Source organism: Cricetulus griseus, chromosome 3 (genome assembly GCF_003668045.3).
Source record: "Cricetulus griseus strain 17A/GY chromosome 3, alternate assembly CriGri-PICRH-1.0, whole genome shotgun sequence".
Taxonomy (NCBI): domain Eukaryota; kingdom Metazoa; phylum Chordata; class Mammalia; order Rodentia; family Cricetidae; genus Cricetulus; species Cricetulus griseus.
The window spans coordinates 77,763,474-77,775,160 of NC_048596.1; the positions used below are offsets into that span (position 1 = coordinate 77,763,474).

Consider the following 11,687-nt stretch of genomic DNA (forward strand, 5'->3'; position numbering starts at 1 on the left):
CCCGGTATCTTTTCAACGAATTTCATTGTTATCATCATCATCAGTATGTGGGGGGGCATACATGCGTCCTCCTCATTTTGTGTGTGTGTGTGTGTGTGTGTGTGAGAGAGAGAGAGAGAGAGAGAGAGAGAGAGAGAGAGAGAGAGAGAGAGAGAGAGAGAGGAGAGAGAGAGAGAGAGAGAGAGAGAGAGAGAGAGAGTCACACATATAGCACATGTGTAGAAGGAAGTCTAAGAACCGATTTTTGGAGTCAGCCCTCTCTTTTCATCATTACATGGATTCTGGGGATTGAACATAGGTCACCAGGCTTCTGTAGCAAATGCCTTTACCCACTGAGTCATCAGCCCCTGAAAGGATCAATTTTGAACAGACAGTGGCCCTCAGCAATATCCTACCCAGAATGGAGATGTTACTAGTGAAGTTCCCCTAGAAATAGACACTGCAATGGAGATGCAATGACAAGTAGTTTATGTGGCAACTGGTCCAAAGAAACACTAGTAGGAAACTAGAGATATGCACCAGGAAGGGAAGGAAGCCAATTCTGAAGGTTTGTAGAGCAGGTTAGTGTTGGCATAACTGGGTTCCAAACCCCACAGAAAAACAACCTTGGGAAAAAGTATAGAATATGCCCCTCAGAGTTATCTTATATACATCTATATCTCTAGAAGGAGGTACTGACCCAATGGCTACTTTAATCAATAGACTGATTGATTGGTTTAAATTTTATTTGATTATTACTACAGAGAGAGAGGGGGAGAGAGAGAGAGGGAGAGAGAGAGAGGGAGGGAGGGAGAGAGAGAGAGAGAGAGAGAGAGAGAGAGAGAGAGAGAGAGAATGAATTTCTTGTAGAAGTATTGGGATTCCAGATGTGAGCCACTGCATCTAGTTTTTTGTGAGTCCCAGGGACTGAATTCAGGTTCATGTGTGAGCATGTTCTATAAAATACTTTTACCTACTTAACTATCTCACCAGTTAACTACTCTGTGTGGTAGTTTGAATGTATTTGCCTCCTCCTCCCATAAGCTTATAGGGAGTGGCACTATTAGGAGGTGTGACGTTGGAGCTAGTGTGGTCTTGTTGGAGGAGGCTGTATGACAACAGGCTTTTAATCCAGACCTTGAGGCTGGAAAGAACACCTTTAATCTGGGCCACACCTTCTTTTGGAAGTATCTCACTATGGGTGCCGGCTTTGAGGTTTCCCATACTCAGGATACCCTCCAGCGAGCCAGTTGACTTCCTGTTACCTGCAAGATGTAGGACATTTGGCTATTTCTCCAGCACCAAGCCTGCCTGCCTTCCTGCCTGCTGCCATGATCCCCATAATGACTACTGAACTGTAAGTAAACCACCACAATTAAATGTTTTCTTTATAAGAGTTGCCATAATCTCTGGGAAAGCTGGCCTTGTCTCTTGCTGGACACTACAGCAGGAGAGCTGGCCCCTGCACGATGTAGAACTGGCCCCCATCCCTCACCACAGACCAGGGTGAACCGACCCTGAGGGCATGCATGTAGGGGAGCTGATTCTACCCCTTCTCCAGAGGTGGGTGTTCCCAGGGGCTTGGACTGACCATCTTGGTTATCTACCACCCAGGCCCACAGCAGGGGTTCTTGGGTTGACCCACCCTAACACCTACCCCATCTAGGACCTGCTAGAGCTTGTGAAGGGACTGGGCCTGTGGATCTCCAAGACTCGTGGCAGCCACAGGATATTCCAGAGGAGTTCCAGTGAGGATCCAGTGGAGATGGTGTACCAGAAACAAGAAGCCTTGAACCAGACCAGTGACTCATTGCAAAGATAGTTTTCCAGTAAGATTGACAGGACAAAGAGGTATGCTATATGGCACACTGAAGCCTCCATTGCCACCAGGACCAATGAAGAGGTGTTAGAGAGGCAGGAAAGAAGGTGAAGCAAAGAGATTTTTCCGTTGTGGTTTTTGTTTTTGTTTTTGTTTTTATTTTATTTTATTTTATTTTTGCTTGTTTTGGTTTGTTTCCTTTTGTGGGGAGTGGTGAGGCAGGGATGAGGGGAGGATGGGGGGAACAGGGAGGTGAGCAGAATTGGGGTACATGATGTGAAACGCCCAAAGAGTCAATAAAGAAGATACATAATCTCCTGAGAAATGATAAAAAAAAAAAAGAGTTGCCATGGTGTCTCCTGACAGCAATAAAAACCCAAACTAAGACACTCTACTAAAAATGTTTCTAAAAAATTAATCATTTAAGTTAGTGTAGTATAAGCCAAGGGTTTCAATAGACATTTTCATATATATGTGTCATTGTACTTCACTGTCTCTCCCTGCCCCCATCCTACATAACTGGTTCCTTTTCTTCCTCTAGACAGCCTCTACTATTCTGTTGCCATCTTCTCTCTATTTCCCACCTCCCTTAGGACTTCTTCCTCTCTACTATCACACAGGCATGCGCACCCGCGCGCGCGCGCGCGTGCGCGCGCGTGCACACATACACACACACACTTAGACACTTAAATTAGGCTCTGCCTATGCGAGACAATGTGGCATTTGTCTTTCTGAGTTTGGTTTATTTCAATTAACATAATGGTTTTCATCAAGAGTGGTGACAGCAGTCTGTAACCTCAGGACTCTGGAGGTCAAGGTCATCCACAGCTACACAGGGAGTTCAATGCTGGCTTGGGGTACATGAGATCCTGTCTTTAAAAATTGGGGGGTGGGTGGGTGGGTGGGACAGGTTTCTAGTTGTGTTTTCCTGAAAATGACATGATTTCATTTTTCTTCACAGAGAATGTTCCATGATATTTCCTTTTCTGTTCACCTGGGTCTCCAGGGCTGCTTGGTTACCTGGACAGTGCAGCAACAGCGTGGAAGTGCAAGCATCTCTGTGCCACTTGACTTGGAGTGACCAGTGCGGTGGCTGGGTCATGTGGAAGCTCTCCATTTAGTTTTGAAGAACTTCCATGCTGATGTCCATAGTGGCTGCACAAGTTTGCATTCATTGTCTAACCATTTCTTTTCCTCCAATTCTCTCCAGTAGTTGTTGTCCTTTTTATTTTTATTTTGTTGTTGTTTGTTTTGAGACATCTATAACCTGGGATGGACTGGCATTTACTATGTAGGTCCGGCTGACCTTGAACTCATATTCTTCTTGCCTCAGCCCTTCAAGTCCTGTGATCATAGCATGGATGCAACAATACCCATCACCTGTTTCCTCAATGCGGTCTATTCTGAAGGGAGTGAGATACATGCTTTATGTACCAACCCCACATCTGATGGGTATCTGTAGAGAGATGCCCTCCTGGCCATTTTCTAGGCTGATGATTGTTGTTATCTTTGCTGTACAGAAGAGTCTTAAGTCTGTGCTACTGTGTACTTGACCCTGTGACTCCCATCAGCCCTTGCTAAAGGCACTCCCGGCCTCCTTTGCAGGTGTACTGGATAGGCTCCAGTGGTCAGAGACAGACCTCGGGAAGGAGGCACACTGCTTGCAGATGAAAGCCACTGTGAGAGAGTGTGCTTTTGAGCTTCATGTGAGCCTTTCAAGGTGTCTTTTCACTGGTGCTTCCAGACGGTGACCCATTGTTTCAATTTCTTTTTTAGAAAAAACAAAACAAAACCCCTCCCAACTTTCCAAAAGAAGGTTAATGGGATAAGGCACATCTCCACTGCTTCAGGTCAAAGCTTTATCTTCACTATTCAACTCTCTTCAGCTTTGACCAGAAATTGTTTTTCTCATACAATTCTTTTTTTGCTGAGATACATTCTATACACCTTAGGGTGCCTCCCTACCTTTCCTTTTTGCAGTACTCGGGGTTGGTCCTGGGCCTCACATGTGCCACTGAACCTCTTTCACTTATTGAAAGTGTATGCAGAGTTCCTACCCTACTACCCACTCCTGCAACCACCAATTTACTCTCTCTGTCTATCCTCTTAGTGTTGAGGATTGAACCCAGGGCGTTTCACATGTTACATGAATACTGTACCACTGAGTGGTAGTTATTCTTTGTGGATTTTTCTATTTTGACAGTTCATATACCCAGAATCATAGGACGTGTGGCCTTTTCCATCTGATGCCTTACATCCAGCTGAGGGTTTCCTTGACTCGTCTGTGTCATGGCATATACTGCTACTCCATTCTGTTTTATAGTAGAATTATCCTATAGAATCACAATACCATTTTATTAACCCTTAAAGATGGATATTGGGGTTGCTTTACTTTTTTTGTTATCATGAACAACAGACATTTGGTTGCTGTGAGCATTTAGGTGCGGTGTGTGTGTGTGTGTGTGTGTGTGTGTGTGTGTGTGTGTGTGTAGATAGTTGCATGCACTTTTCCTGGGTGTATAGCTAGGAGCAGAGGTTCTGGTTTCTATGGTAACTCCATGTTTGATATTTTAAGAAGCTGTCAAACTTTTCCACAAAGAGGCTGCTCCAGTCCACACCCCTCCAGTAACACAGGAAGGTTCTGGTCCAGTTTCTCCACATGCTCACCAACACTTGTCCTTCTTTCTGATCATGCCCTCCTGCTGGGAATGAAGTGGTAAGTCATTGTGGCTTTGATTAGCATGTCCCTAATGACTGGCAATGATGAGCATCTCTTCCTGTGCTTGCTTGCTCATTTTTGCTTGCGTGGTGCTTTAACCCAGATTTCATGCCCGAGGAATCTGAGCTTCTGTGTGATGCTTGAAGCAGGCTGGGTTGTTGTGGCTGCCTATTCATGGGTGAAACTAACCCAGCACACTGAGTTTCCTTGTATATCCTCTGTGTTAGAGACACCCTCCACTCTGTCTTCATTATGTAGCAGAAATTCTGGGTCTTTTTGATAATGACAACCAATTAGTTCTACTAGGATAGTAGCACCACCTTTTGTTGCTAGGCTACTGACACACAGAGCTTCGGATGGCCAGGCTTCAGCTTAGTGTCACCTAGTAGAAGCAAGCATCTCTCCCAAGGGAATCAGCAGGATTTAAGGTTCCAGGGAGAGGTGATATAGATTCCCTAAGTGTGTTGTTGGGAGTGGTGGTGGAGGCACCATTGCTAACTGTTGGAGCTTAGATCCTTGTGTTTTATTAGGGATACAGAACCACGTTCAGGCTGTTGGCTCAGAGTGTATATCACATCTTAATGGACAGCACTTTAATTTGCAAGGCATCATTCCTAGACTGGAGTCTTGGTAGCATCTTGAATGGACCATTTTCATTTCCTATTACATATTGCATAGGTATTGTTACAGTGTGAATATGAAGCAGCTCTTCAAAAGCTTACGTACTGGAGACTTGGCTACCAGCGAATGGGCTTTGGGAAGTGAGTGAATCTTAAGGTCCTGAATTAGTTAACGTTAGTCCCTTGATGAATGTGTATCGTGGTGGCATTACAGGGAAGTGGTGAGAGATAGGAGGTCATAGAAGGCATCCTTGGAAAGATGTATCTGGTCCCATGTCCCTTTGTGTCTGTCTGTCATCCTCTCTGTTTCCCATCTGTAATGAGGTGAGTCACTTCTGCCATGTGCTTCCATTGCTGTGATGTTCTGCCTTACCAGGGAACCAGAATCAATGGCATCAAGGACCTTAGACCAAAATTTCTAAGACAAAGACCCCAAATCAACCCTTCCTCCTTTATGTTGATTCTGTCAGGCATTTTGTCAGTGATGAGGCATCTTCTTGTGTGACATGAGTGTCATATTCACAGTCATTTCTTTCTTTAGGATAAGAAAAAAAAAGTCAGAGGCCAGGAGTAGTGGTACATGCCTTTAATCACAGCATTGTAGAGGTAGAGATAAAGGCAAGTGGAGCCCTGTGAGTTCAAAGCCAGCCTGGTCTATCAAGCAGTTTCTAGTGCCATACAGCCAGGGACACAGAGTCACATCCTGTCTCAAAACAAACACATAAACAAACAAGCAACCCCCCCACCAAAACAACAGCATCGTAAATAATGTTCGATTGCTGTGAAGAGATACCATAATTATGACAATTCTTATAAATAAAGCATTTAATTGGGGCTTTCTTACAGTTTCAGAGGTTTAGTCCATTACCAGTATGGTGGGAAGCATGGAGGAATGCAGACAGGCATAGTTCTGAAGAGGTAGTTGAGACTTCTACAACCAGACCCACAGCATCAGGAAGAGAGAGACACTGGTCCTGCTCTGAGCTTCTGGCACCTCAAAGTTCTTGGTGTTCTCTTTTGCGTGGATCTGTGGAAAAATTAGTGTCCGTCCAATATGAACTTCAGGCTAGCAGTAGAAGGGTGAATCAGCTTCTGGTGAATTGACTGTTGCTTCTTGAAAACAAAACAACCCCCCCCACACACTTTTTATTGTTACAAAACTTACACCTCTTAGCAAGTCAATTTCCACATACCAAAATCTGTTATCTGGAGTTGGCTGAAGGAAACATTTACCTAAGCAATTCCCAGCCATGAGACCTCTTAGTTTTCTAAGTCCTCACAACTAAGTTTTGCAAAGGCTCTGAATCCTTCAGGAAGAACTCAGATAAGAAGCAAACACTTCAAACAAAAGGCAACAGTCACAAAAGGTAGTATCATATAAGGCAGTTCAAAGTCTAGGTGCTAACACTCGGAGTTCAGGCCAGATGCAGTACTCTGTGAGACTGCCGCTGCACTCATCGTCTGAGGGTTTTTTATTGCTGTGAAGAGACACCATGACCATGGCAACAGTTTCAGAGGTTCAGGCCATTACCATCATGATGTGGACCGTGGTCTCCTGGAGGCAGACATAGTGCTAAAGTAGCTGAAAGTCCTCCATGTTGGTCAGTAGGCAACAGGAAGTCCATTGAAACACTGGGCAGCATCCTAAGCATAGGAAACCTTAAAGCCCACCCCCACAGTGACACACTTCCTCCAACAAAGCCATATCCACTCCAACAAAGCCACACCTCCTAACAGTGCCACTCCCTATGAGATTATGGGGGCCAATTACATTCAAACTCCCACACCCAGTGACACACTTCCTCCAATATGGCCACACCTACTCCAACAAGATCACATCTCTTCTCTCACTCCCTAATGACCAAGTATTCAAATATATGAGCTAGTGGGGGCCATTTCTACTTAAACTACCACAAACAGGTACCAAGAATCCCATAAGTCTTCAGAGAGTAGTGCTATAGTAGAGACAGAAGAGGGAAACAAACTCACTTAGATTTTTGTGATTCTCAGTAGGGGAGAATCATTTTCAGTAAGAAGCCTCCTACAGGGCACACATGGCTCAATGCAATCACACTGCACCACATTTGTGTACCTTCAGGACGTCATATGTTAAGGATTCAGTGTTAGTATACGATACAGTACACTAAAGGCTCAGCAACGGCAGTAGCTACGCCAGTCTTGGCAGGGTTGTTAGGCCCTTACTAAGTCTATTTCTGCTACCAATTAGTATCTTTAAAGACCAGCTGTTTCAGCACAGTGACAGCTGAGTTCACAGCTGCTGACCTCCGTCTTTGTGTGTGTGGCGTTTATGCGAGGCACGAAGAAGCACATGATGCTTTTCCTGCAAATCTGTCCATCAACATCTCTGATGCTCCACTTTTGTTCCTTCCTGGTCTTGATCAACCACGGAAGCCGAGTACTGCCTAGAAGTCTTGGTATATCTGTAACTCAAACTTCTGGGGCTTCCCAAAGATTGCACAGTGCTGTTTACCACTTCAAACATCTTTATGGCAGGAGACCTGCCAAGTTATATATAGAGCCCACATTTTCTGGACCCCTGGTTCTGAAGCTGGAACCTACCCAATGCTGTATTTTTCGCTGGGCCTAATTCAAAACTAATAGCAACTGTGCTAACTGGTCTTAATGTCAACTTGACATGCAAACTAGAGATATCTGAGAGAAGGGAACATTAATTAAGAAAATGCCTTCATAATATTTGGCTGTAAGGCACTTTCTTTCTTTCTTTCTTTCTTTCTTTCTTTCTTTCTTTCTTTCTTAGACATATTAACCAGCTTATTATAGGCCTGGCAGAGTAAAGAGACTAAGAGAGAAGAGGAACAGGGTTAATGGCTGACCGCCATGGCTGGTCTCCATAGAGAGGCAGAGAGAGCATAAGAGAAGAGACAGAGAGATGAGAAGAAGAAGAAGAAGAAGAAGAAGAAGAAGAAGAAGAAGAAGAAGAAGAAGAGAGAGAGAGAGAGAGAGAGAGAGAGAAAGTGGTGTAAGGCACTTTCTTAATTAGTTATTGATTGGGGAGGGCCCAGATTGAAAGACCTCAGAAGAGGTACTTTCGTAGAAGGAGACCCGCACCCAGGAATCAGCGAAACCACGAACTTTGGATGCAAAAAGCAAGAGGCTTTATTGATGGCGCACGTACCGGGGGCTTAGCTTTTGTTAGGCCAAGCCCCGAGCCAAGGGAGAGGGGTCCTTATATAGCTAAAAGTACAGTGCAGAAGCGAAAAGCATAGTTACAGGGATTCTATTGGACAATTTAATGAGGTACAGAGTTATTTTAGGTCAGTATATTCTCAAGGTCTGTACCTGGTACAACAGACCCAATTCCCCCCTCCGCGTCCAGATGGCTGACCTTGGGACGGAGGTTCCCCATCGGGCGGGGGCGCGGGGGCGGGGGGCGCCCTCTCCCAGCTCGGCCCCAGCCCCGGGGCGCGGCGCCAGGCGGGCGGGCCTGGGTGGTGGCCCCGCCTGGGTGAACCGGCTTGGGAGGGAGCCAGCCGCCAGGCGTGTGGGTGCGTGCATACAGGAGTGTCACCGAGAGAGGACCAGCCAGGGGGCGGGGTCTTTCACAGACCATTGTGGCTGGTTCCATCCCTGGGTTGGTGGTCCTGGGCTTTATAAGAAATCAGGCTGGGCAAACCATGAGGAACAAGCCAGTAAATAGCATTCCTCCTTTGCATCAACTCCTGCCTCCAGGATCCTGCCCTGCTTGAGTTCCTGTCCTGACTTTCTTCAATGAATAGCAATACGGAGGTATAAGCCAAATAAACCCTTTCCTCTCCAACTTGCCTTTTAGTCATGGTGTTTTATTGCAGCAATAATAAACAATTAAAATAGCAACTAAGCAAGGAGCAACAGCCTGGATGGTGTATGCCTAGAGTCCCAGCACTTATGGGCAGCTAAGGCAAGGAGATTTAGAGTTTGAGGCTATGGGGCTATATAGTAAGACCTGGTGTGTGTGTGTGTGTGTGTGTGTGTGTGTGTGTGTGTGTGTGTGTGTGTGTGAGAGAGAGAGAGAGAGAGAGAGAGAGTAGTAGGAGAAGGATGAGGAGGAAGAAGAAGAAAGAGGAGGAGAAGAAAAGACAGCAGCATTCCCAAAGAAGCTGTGAACTGCTTCTAAAACTCCAAAGGAACCTACTAAGTGCTGTTGTCTTTAGTTGCAGGAGATGAACATGCAGTATTCTGTATTCCTTCCCTTGTTTTGGAGCACGTGTATCTAACCACTAGGCTAGAAGGAAAGCGTTATCAATGTGTCAGGGGCTGGGTCTTTGTGTCTTTGTATTGTTTATCTTCTACTCCAAAGTACGCAGAATGTCAGTGGTTTCCCACTTCCTTCTCAAGTCTGATGGTCGTGGGTGTCATGGGTAGAGTGAATCTGAGTGACATCCTGTTGGACGTTCAGAAGACCAAGTAGTTTTGAGACCTTGGGACCAGACTGACATAGAGCAGAGGAGTTAACACAGCAAGACGGTGAATGCATGTAACCACCATCTGTGTCTATTTAATGGTATGCTTGGATCTCCATTTCTGATGGAGATTGGGGAGGAACTCTGCTGCCAGATTAGCAGCTGCATCCTTAGTTCAGAGGCTTCATGGATGGGTTCTGAGACTTCCAAAGAGCAAAAGGTAGCCATGGAATGTTTGCTTGGGGGAGTGATGTAGTTTACTTTGTATTGCAAAGAGTGACTGGGGATAGATTAGAGAGGACAGCAGGGCATTCAATAAGATGTCATATTTTGTATCCATTCTGTATTTGGAGTTGTTGACCTGGTGGACCTCATTTATGGTTCAAGGAAACAGGAGCTGACATTGGATTGAAATATCTGTATGACAAAATTCATGGACTGCTGTAGTAAGTGGCCCCTAAATCTCAGAGCTACATACAATAAAAATCTTACATCATAACACAATGCAGGCAGGCAGAGGCCTTGCTATAAAATGAATTGTCCCTCTCCAGTAATGCATATGTTGAAGTTCTGATGATGGAGTTAGTGGTGTTATAAGTGTTCCCCACTCTTTTTTTCTAGCCACAGGAATACCTGCCAGAGAAGAAGGCCCTTAGTCAGGTGTGGTGGGACATTCCTTTAATTTTAGATATCTGCGAGTTCAAGGCCAGCCTGGTCTACATAATGAGTTTCAGGACAACCATGGCCGTATAGTGAGACCCTGTTTTAAAAAAGAGGGTGTGGAATCCTCACCAGAAACTAATTTCAGTTAGTTTGATCTTCGACTTCTAACCCCCAGACTATGAGAAAATAAATATCTGTTATTAAATACCACTCTTTGGTATTTTATTACAGTAGCCTGAGCATACCAATATAGGTCCTGCCCTGAGTCTCTGTTCTCCTTTCTCTTAGTCAGTGGTTAGATGCAGGAAGAGAATAGAAGATTGCACAGAGGAAGTTATGCTGAGCCAGACAGCCCTGGAAATGGTGTCTCATTTACCCTCAGTTCTACTGGCAAGACCTAGTAACATGACAACTCTCAAATTGCAAGGGATGCTGGGAAATGTAGTCTAGCTATGTACTCATGAAGAAGAGGAAGTAAAAGGTAAGAGCTCTTACCATAGCTGGAGCCAGGGAACAAAAGACAGCAGTACTCTGGGCGTTGGTGGCGCACACCTTTAATCCCAGCACTCGGGAGCCAGAGGCAGGAGGATCTGTGTGAGTTCGAGGCCAGCCTGGTCTACAGAGCGAGTGCCAGGATAGGCTCCAAAGCTACACAGAGAAACTCTGTCTCAAAAAAACAAAAAAGCAAAAACAAAAACAAAAGACAGCAGTACTAAACATACCTGGTGTTGATGACTGTTCTTGATTGTCAGCTTCACTACAACAATTTTTTTTTAATTAAATCATTTGAGGTTGAAAGATCCACCTTTAATCCAGGTTACACCTTTTGCTAGCAGCCTATATGAAGGACATGGAAGAAGGAAGCTCTCTCTTTTTGCCTGCTTGCACTTACTCTTCCTAGCAAGTCCATTTCTTCACTGGCATTAGAGCCTACTTCTTTGGGATTCTGAGGTGTACAGAAGACCATCTGAGATGTACAGCCTCGTAGACAGAACAACTACTGGATTCTTGGACTTTCTGTTGGTAGACAGCCATTGTTGGACTAGCTGGACCATAGTCTGTAAGCCACTCTAATAAATAGTTTCTCTCTCTCTCTCTCTCTCTCTCTCTCTCTCTCTCTCTCTCCTCTCTCTGTTTTATTTCTCCAGAGAACTCTAACTAATACATCTGGTAATGTCCTAGGAACTTTCTAGAATCAAGTTACATTGTGATAGAAGAGATAATTTGAATTTACAATTGGTCTAAGTGGCCGTGAACCAACATTCCTATCAAATATTCTCTGTAAGTCCACCCAGGAAAGAAGGGCAGGTCAATTGGGAACCTTGGAAGTGACATTTGGAGATCCAGACAGGCATGTAGGTGGCTGGATAAGTTCTCAATGGGTATTATGGGTCAACTACCTATGTTGAGCTCAAGGATGGGGCTCTTACCTCTGAGATACAGAGAAGACATACTATACTCGGAAG

General features: G+C 44.9%; 1 long non-coding RNA gene across 1 annotated transcript; it reads left to right on the top strand.

The window, feature by feature from the left end:
• Positions 1–808: 808 nt before the first annotated feature.
• On the top strand, positions 809–7,834 carry LOC103163820. The gene is made up of 3 exons (XR_004769088.1): positions 809–1,336; positions 1,646–1,905; positions 2,760–7,834. It is a non-coding gene; the product is annotated as an uncharacterized LOC103163820 (long non-coding RNA).
• The last annotated feature ends 3,853 nt before the right edge of the window (positions 7,835–11,687 follow it).